This window comes from Chrysochloris asiatica, unplaced genomic scaffold (assembly GCF_000296735.1).
Source record: "Chrysochloris asiatica unplaced genomic scaffold, ChrAsi1.0 scaffold00107, whole genome shotgun sequence".
NCBI classification, from domain to species: domain Eukaryota; kingdom Metazoa; phylum Chordata; class Mammalia; order Afrosoricida; family Chrysochloridae; genus Chrysochloris; species Chrysochloris asiatica.
In genome coordinates this window covers 2,562,219-2,572,020 of record NW_006408625.1, presented here as the reverse complement: position 1 = coordinate 2,572,020, position 9,802 = coordinate 2,562,219, and positions in this window count along the sequence as shown.

The following is a 9,802-nucleotide window of genomic DNA, read 5'->3' as shown; positions in this document are numbered from 1 at the left end:
TGATACAGCGGTATGTCAGTCCATGTAAGAAATGAACTCTTCTTGGAAATTTACTTGCGCATTTATTTAAACTCATCAATTTGAAACTGAAATACCATGATCATGGGGCAATAATTTTAATTTCAAAAAAATTTAAAAACACAAAAATTATTCTTCAGATTCAGACACTGTACATGGCTTATTAATCATTATCTGCACATCAATTCTAATGTCTTGTCATTCTGCATTAGTCTTTCGAGGCTTCATTTGAATCAAAATGCTACAGGAATGTACAGGACAGGTGATGTGGTTTCTCCAACAAATAAACCACAAGGGGGAAGTAAGAGAAAAAGGAGATAAATCCACAAATGAGATGCTTAAAATTATAGCAATTGTAATGTGTGGACCTGATTTGAGTAAATAAATTAGAATGCATTACATTTAAGGAAGAAACAGAAATTTGCACACAGACTGGAGTTGATGACAATGAAGAATATTAATAATTTTTAAAAAAGAATAAAGTGAATCTGTGAAACACCTCAAAACATGGATGAACCTGGAGGACACTGTTGTTGTTAAGTGCCATTGAGTTGGTTCTGACTCATAGCACCATGTATAGGGTTTCCAAGGAGCAGATGGTGGGTTTGAACTGCCGACCTTGTGGTTCACAGTTCAGTGCTGATCCTACAGAGCTACACCAGAGGTCCTGGAGGGCACTATACTGAATAAAATTCTTGTTGTTGTTAAGTGCTGTCGAGTCGGTTCCAACCCATAGTGACCCTGTATAAGGTTTTTGAAGACTAACTGGTGAGCTTGAACCACCAACCTTGCTGTTCAAATGCTAGGAAATGGTTTTCTTGCTAACAGAAACATTCTATGAAGGTTATCAGGGGTAGCAGGGAAGGGGAAATGATTCACTGGTTAAAAGACACGCATATTAACTTGAGTGATGAAGAAGGCAATATACAAGAGGGCAGGTGACACAGGAAAGATGAAGGTGGTGGGAGACACAGGGAGGAAGGAGTGTAGAGGTAGATCCTGTTAACTGGTGGTACATGGAAGGGATTGCAATCATTGTAATGAGAGGAAGTGTGTGATTTACTGAATGTGGGACTGCTGCTATCCTCTATAAACTTGTACTCAATTCACAATAAAAAGTTTAAAAAATTTTTTTCTCTGTAGCCAGTAGGGGTACAGTTGAATATTTCAAAGATTGACTTTTTGTTTTAGAACTATCACTTGAGCTGTTGTGCAGAGATTTAGAAGCGATGAAATCAGTTACCAGCTACTGCTTTAGAGTAACTGAATGAGAAATCTGTTTAGAGAGGAAATCAGCTAATGAAGGTCTGGTCCAGGAGGCAAGCTGTTTATAGTAACATTTGTAATAGTTGTTTCCAAGGCCAGAGGATGACCATCTCCTTCTGGCACAATGACTCTGTGTATCCCTTCTATCTTCTTTGGATGCTTTCTGCATCATTCAATATTTTGCCCATAGAATCCTTCAATATAAGTAAATCAAGTTTTGAATGTTTTTTTCCCATTCTTTCTGCTTGAGAAATGCTGAATGTGTTCTTCTCTTTGCTTTTCTAACTCCGAATCTTTGTACATTTCATTATAATACTTTATTTTGTCTTCTTTAAGGACCTTTTGCTTTCTTCCTGTATGATGTTCATGGTGTCATGCCATAACTCTAATCTATCAGATTTTTCATGAAATGGTCTCTAAATTCAGGTGGAATCTGTTCGTGGTCATATTTTGGCTCTGGTAAAGTTGGTTTTGTATTCTTCAGCCTCAACTTGCATCTGAGCAATTGATAGTCTGTACCACAGTCAGCTCCTGGCCTTGTTTTGGCTGATAATATTGAACTTTCTACTGTCTCTTTTCACAGATATAGTCAATTTGATTCCTGTGAATTCCAACTGTATAGCAAACTTAGTTGTGCTCATGAAGAACCTGTACATAGTTCAACAGGCAATTGCTCAAACAGAACAAGGGAAATGGAATTGTTTAAAATCAGGAGAGGTGTGTGCCAGGGTTGTATTCTTTCACCATTCTTATTCAATCTGTATGCTGAGTTAATAATCCAAGAATTGGATTGTATGAAGAAGAACATGGCATCAGAATTACAGGAAAACTCATTGGCAACCTGCAATATGCAGATGATACATACAACCTTGCCTCCTGAAAGTGAAAAGGACTTAAAATACTTACTAATGAAGATCACAGCCTTCAGTACAGTCGTAATGTAAAGAAAACAAAAATCCTCACGTCTGAACCAATAAACAATTCTGATTTGTAGTCAAGACCATTTTTACTGTAAACCCGCCTCAAAAACAATACAAACAAAAAGCAACCCATTGCCATTGAGTTGATTCTGACTTCCAGCAACCCTAGGGTTTCATAGACTGTAAGTCTGTATAGCATAGTGGTTATGAGTTGGGTTGTGAGCCACAAGGTTAGCAGTTTGAAACTACCAGCTGTTCTGCAGAAGAAAGATGAGGCCCTCTGCTCCCGTAAAGATATACAGCCTCGGAAACCCTATACAGGGTCGCTATGAGTCGGAACTGACTCCATGGCACATAACCACCACCACCAAATCTATATAGAAGCAGACTGTCTCATCTTTTTCCCATGGAGCAGCTGGTGCTTTTGAACCACTGACCTTGTGGTTAGCGGTCCAACACCTAGCTCACAGTGCCATTTTTACTATAAGTAACAGAAAGTTATTCTGTAAGATAAACACTTGACTGTAAACCACAAGGTCGGTGGTTCAAATCCACCAGCTGCTCTTCAGAGACCCTATACAGGGTCACCATGAGTTGAAATAGACTCAATGGCACTTATCAACAACATGAACTAAATTAGAAAGGGAATTTACTAGAAAGATTAGGGAAATCTTTTGAAACCCAGCACCAGTCCTGAGGCTGCATTCCTCTTCATTCCAACATTATAATCCAATTCTCTAGTGTTGTTGTGTTTCAAGTCTAGTTCCCAGGAGAGAATATCTAATTAACTCATCTAGTGTTGAGTGTCTACCCCTGGCCCAACCTAGTATTGTAAAATAGACATACACGCTGAAGGAAATGAATATTAGGAATTATGACTACAGAGACTTTGTAAGTCTTACTTTAGCCAATACTTGATTGTTGTTGTTGTTGTTGTTAAGTGCCGTCGAGTTGGTTCCGACCCATAGCGACCCTGTACAGGGTTTCTGAGGGTGTGGATTTGTTAAAAGGAAAGTTATAATGGTCCCACCCAATCATTTGCTGGGAGTTATACATTGCTACAATTGGATGGACTAGACTTTTGCTTATGGACGCAGCTGCTCAAACTTCCAACCAGAATGGAAATTTCTTCAAATCAAGGAACATGCTTGTCTCCTTAGAGTATATGGTTTGATAGGAATGGGGAATTTAAAAATTGACTAACCAAAAATGGGGGAAGATAAAGGTATGAAATGGTTGACTTACAAACTTTCATGGGCATACTTAGTCTCAGAATGAGAGGAACAGGGGAGAATCCCCACTGAATAGTTTCCTCTTTTTCAGGTGGGGCTGGGGAAGTGAGGATGGTGGAAGATGTGGATAGGATTTTATGATTCAATTGTAAGTAATTGTTGGCAGGATTAATTGTGATTATTGTACAAGATGCAACTAAAGGGGGACAGTTAATCCTTCATGTATGAAAGACAATGGCTAGAAAACCCAGGGGTGGTCTATAGAACTCTGAATTTACTTGATATGGCTTTTTCTATTCAAAGTCTTCTTAACTCTCACCAAATGATTGGGTGGGGCCATGCAAATAAGGTGTACAGGACTCTAACACCAGGATTGGTTAGTTTTGCCACTCTGCTAGATTTCAAAATTTCTGAGTAGGAATAGATGACCTCAGGACCATCAAGAAAGAAGAGTCATGAGCAGAGCATGAGATCCCTACCTGGAAAAGCAGATAACAGCAGAGGTAGTGGCTTAGAGAGACAGAGCAACTGCAGATTTCCAGCCTAAAGACCAAGTAAAACTAAGTGTCTACAGGCAGAAGTTTGGCTTGCAGGATGTGCCCTTTAGGCATTTACAGAAGGCTAAAGAAACTACCAGCTGTTCCGCAGGAAAAACATGAGGCTTTCTGCTCCCATAAAGATTTACAGGGTCACTATGAGTCAGAACTGACTCCATGGCACATAACCACCACCAAAGGAGCTTTGTGGAGTCCTGGTGTGGCGCTGTGGGTTAATACGCTAGACTGCAAAGTCATTTGAACTACATGGTTGGAGGTTCAAGCTCACCAACTGCTCTTCGGAAACCTATACAGGATCGCTATGGGTCGGAATAGACTCAACAGCACTTCACAACAACAAAGGAGCTTTGTGGAGTCCTGGTGTGGCACTGTGGGTTAATGCGCTGGACTTCAAAGTCGGTTTGAACCACAGGTTCTGTGATGAGCACAGCAGAAGCTGAGGGGCCACATGGCTGAGAGGCCGAAGACAAGAGTAAGGCATGCCTGCAATGCAGCAGAAAGGAGGTGTTCCTGACTGGAGAACTGCTGAATCCTGGATGGTTTCTGATCCTCGGTTGTATTCCGTTCACTTCCCTATTAACCCCATGTTGTTGTTGTTATGTGCCTTACAGTCGGTTCTGACTCATAGTGACCCTGTACAGGGTTTCCGAGGGTGTAAATCTTTACTGGAGTATTGTTTGAGTTCTGTGTGGCCATTGTAACAGACTATCCAACCCAGCAGAGAAGTAAGGATGTTGTGGCAGGGACAGTAGCATCAGACTAGGGGTCAAGAAGGGTGGAAGTTAAGAAGGCTGTAGGGTGGAGGCAAAGTCCTGGTGCGGTGCTGTAGGATAAGCAAGGTCAGCAGTTCAAACTACCAGCTACTCCTCAAAAACCCTATACAGGGTTGCTACGAGTCAGAATTGACTCAAGAACACTTAACAACAAAAACAGGGTGGCAGCGTGTCTGACCTCCACCTCATAGGACTCAGCCTTGGACTGATTTTGAGTTTGATTTTCCTCCCTCACGTGAAGCCAGAGCAAGTCAGACACGGCCTCAGCACTGCCCTGGTGTGGCAGTGTGGATTAATGCGCTGGACTACAATATCGATTTGAACAAGGTTGGTGGTTCAAGCTCACCAGTCATCCTACGAAACCCTATACAGGGTCGCTATGGGTCAGAATCGACTCATCGGCACTTAACAACAACAACGGCAAGTGCCAAATGCCTAGCCCTGATCCAATCAGCTGCAGTCAGGAAGCAGGCTGACATGAGACAAAGATGTCTTTAGATCTTCCTCCTATTTATCGGTGAACTGTTCTTCAAGATGAGGATCACCATGGGTTGAGCCGATACCCCAAGGATGCCTTGTCTTGCTACACAGAGAGATGTCGAACCCCAGTAAAACAAACCCACTGTCATTGATGTTGAGGTTACATGAAAAAGCACACTGGGATCATATCAGAGGCTCATGTAAAACATCTTTACAGAGTTTCGGTCCATATCCTAGAATCCCATGCTAGATCTCCATCTTTGAGTGAAGGGCCTGACCCAGGAGCAAGACCTCCTGACTGCTCAGAGGATCTGTTTGCCCCACTTGGTCTTGGGTCTATGAGCATTCCCACTAAGTAGAGTGAGGCTGTAAATAGCTCTGTGGTCACCTGGCTTCAGTGGCACTGAAATAGCTGTGAGAGGTGCACTCTTCCCCGCTCTCCTCCGCTCCACTCCGCTCCTCTCCTCAGGGGTTTAGCCACAGCTGCTCTGTTAGTGTCCTGTAAGAACTTTGACATTTGCTGAAAGGTCACCGGCTGCCATTTCAAACCTTGTTGGTAAACGATCTAAATGTAGCTGCAAATTGGCTGCAATTACTGCACTTGTCAGCCTGGGTTCCACCGTGGCAGAAACAGCAAACCCTCCTCTTGTCCCTTTACGGGAAGTTAGCCTGCTCATAAATGGTACCAGCCAATGCATCCTCCACCTGTTCCCAGAGTGTCCAGTCTTTCATTCGCTCATTCTTTGCATCCTTAGAGTAGCCACCTGCTTGTGCAAAACCACTGTGTTTTGTGTCTGTTTTCATTTCAATCTGTTGTGAACAGTTATTTTTATAAAATAGAATTTTTTAAATTACTGGGAAATTGAAATTTAAAAGACAAACCCCAATTGTTCAGTGCTAGATTGCAATTTAAATTACATTTTATTACTGCATTTCAATAACAAGAATCAGAATACATATAATAAAGGAAAATTGCTATATAGCAAACAAACAAAAAAGCCACACACACAAATCACAAAAACAAGAAAACCCCTGTTGCCATGAAGTCAATTTTGACTTGTGGCAACCCCATGTATGACAGAATAGAACTACTGCTAGGGCTTTCTTCCTGTAATCTGTATGTGTTCTTGTTCTGTTGTGCACAGAGTTGCTATGAGTTGGAACCAACTTGACGGCACCTAACAACAACTAATCTTTATGAAAGCAGGTCGCCACATTTTCTTCAGTGGCATTGCTGGGTAGGTTTGAACTGCCAACTTTTAAGTTACTGGTCAAATACAAACCGTTTGTGCTACCAGGAAAATTGGTATAGAAATTTCTGAGTACCCTTAGTCTCTTTCTTTCTTTCTTTCTTTTTTTGAAAAAAGACTCTTAATTTCTGTACTTTCTTCATCATGGACCAATGACAGTTTTGTGGCTTGTCCATGATCTGCTTCGTATGTTCTTTTTATAGGTAAAAGATGTTTTGTTTCTTTTAATGTAAAGTTCCATCAACATATATTAACATACATTTGAGTAAACAATCCTATAATCAGGATACAGAATTGTTCTATTGTGCAGAAAATTCCCCCACCTCCAAACCCTGGCAAGCATTGAGCTATTGTTTTTCTTGTTCATTGCTCTTGTTTTATCTTGTTGAGACTGTCATGTAAGTGGAATCATACAATATTTAGTCTTTTAAAACTGGCCTCTTTCATTCACTGTAATGCCTGAGATTCATGAGTAGCTGCAAATGAAAGTAGTTCATTCCTTCTTATTAATGAATCTCATTCCATTGCACGGCGTCCTGGTGTGGCACAAGTTCATTCTTTCTTATTACTGAATATCATTCCCTGTATGGCATCCTGGTGTGGCACTGTATGGTAAGCACTGGACCATAAGGTCTCTTTGAACCTCAAGGCTCGTGGTTCAAACTCACCAGCTGCTCCTTGGAATCCCTATGCAGGGTCGCTATGACTCAGAATTGACTCGACAGCACTTAACAAGAATTCCATTTTATGGATAGATGTACCAAAGTTTATTTTTCCATTCACCTGTTGAAGGGCATTTTGATTGTTTCCATTTCTAACAATTATAAATTGCTGTTGTGAAGTGCCGTCCAGTTGGTTCCAATTCATAGTGACCCTAACTGGGGTTCCCAGGGAGTGGTTGGTGGGTTTGAACCACTGATCTTGTGGTTACCAGTCCAGTGCTGATCCTACAGCACAACACCAGAACAATTGTATAGAATGCCATAAATATCTATGCATAGGTTTTCATTGGAATGTAAGTTTTCATTTGTCTAGAGTAGAAGTGGCAGTTCACCTTGAGTAGGCTTGCTTTAGACCATCATGTAAGAACCCCTTTCTATCCGATGACACTGTGAATAACTATCAGCCAGTCCATTCATTTCTTCTTATGATCTTTACTGGCCCAAAGCTCCTAATATTCAGCCACCCGCTCGGTCTACACTTATGTAAGAAGAATCATTGCTGGCCTCCCAACATCAAAAGCAAAATTTAGCTATTTGTTAATGACCAAATGACAAGTCAGAATCAAAGAAAGTTTCATTCTATCATCCTCGAACTTCCCAGAATCTCTCTGGAAACAAGAGGAGAATTTTCTTATTTAGGCCCTGATGTTACCAACATTTAAAATATAGATGCCTGTTCTAGAGACAGACCTTCTAGAATCATTAATGCAGGACCATATACAAACACAAGAAGGCTTGTTGCAGCATTGTTTGAAGAGGAAAGTGTTATGAATAATTGAAGTGTTCACATATTAGAGCACATTATGTACTAACAGATTTGTTTCCAAGACAACAGACACTTTGAATTGTTTCACCTAATGCCAGTGTCCAACTCTTGCAGCAAGGGGTAACCACATGACATGATCAGGCCAAGATTACACTAGTGGAATTCTACTGGAGGCAGAGCTCTGGTGGATTTTTTCTTTCTTAATAAAAGGGAACTCATATGGATGGAGGAATCCCTGGGTGGTATAAAGGGTTAAGTACTCCGTGTCTAAACAAAAGTCTGGTCATTCAAATCCTTTTAAAAGCACCTCAGAAGAAAGACCTGGTGATCTGCTTCCAAAAAGTCACAGCCTAGAAAATCTTATGGAGCACACAGTTCCTTGCGTGCCTTGAGTCAGAACCAACTTGATGGCATCATTTTTTGTTTTGTGGTTATTGTTTATCTGCCTGGAGCTACCCTTTCTAACTTCCTTTGAGGTTTCAGTGTGGACTAAATGTTTGATGTTGTGACTATCATCTGTGTCCCTGAGATAAAAGAAAAGACTATAGATGGTAGCATGGTCCTGGACGGAACCTTTGAAAGCTGAATGAGGACTAGGAACCACCTCTCATCAAGCTTCATGGACTATGAGAAAAATTAGCCAACAGAGTCCTGGTGTGGCACAGTAGGATAAGCACAAACTGCTAACTCCAAAATTAACAGTTCAAACCCACCAGCTGCTCCTTGAAAACTCTATACAGGGTTGTTCTGAGTTGGAACCAACTTGATGACACTTAACAAAAACAACATATTTAAGTCATTTTGAGTTTTCTCTTACTTGCAGTTAAACACATGCTGCTGAGGAAACATCACTCATAGACTTGCTCAGCACAGAGTTGCCACAAACTTTCAATTTGTACAAAATGCAGTATCTGCAAAGTGCAACCAAGAAATGGTGATACATCAAAGAATCTGGAAGGATAATAGCTAAACAGCCGCTATGTGTCAGGTGAGTGGTTTTCTTGCTTTTAATCTTCACAATCACCACGTTGTTGTTAAGTGCAGTCGAGTTAGTCCCAACTCATAGCAACCCTATTTCCAAGGAGCAGCTGGTGAGTTTGAAGCACCAAACTTATCGTTCAAACCAACCTTGCAGGGCCACACCAGGACTCCACACAAGCACTGTATAAGGCACGTATTTATTGTTTCTCTATGTGCAAGTCAAGGAACCCTGGTGGCACAGTGGTTACGCTCAATTGCTAATCAAAAGGTTAGCCGTTCGAATCCATTAGCCACTGCGTGGGAGACAGATGTAGCAGTTGGCTTCTGTAAATATTTACAGTCTTGAAAACCCCTAAGAGGAAGCCCTACTCTGTCCTATACGGTGGATGGCAACGGATTATGCAAGTGAAGAGACTGAAACTTCGAGGGGTTAAGTAACTTTCCCAAGACATACAGCTTGGCATCCAGGGATGATCAAGATGGAACTCAAAGCAAGGTCTACTTACCACCAGAGATGATATCTGGACCACCATATGCAGACCTCCACCAGAGCCCACCAGCAATACTGAGCACCCATCCCCTGCCCAGTCCCTGCACCCACCCCCACCCCCACCCCAGGCACTAATAGAAGCTATTTTTAGGGAGTGACATGGGGATAGACTGTTGATGAGAACTTTTGCATGGTTTTATTATTATTATTATTCTTCTGTTGTTGTTTTCAGGTGCCATTGAGTTGGAACCCACTCATAGCGACCCCATGCACAGCAGAACGAAACAATGTCCGATCCTGGGCCAACCTCACTACCGCTGCCACACTTGACGCCATCAATGATGTCA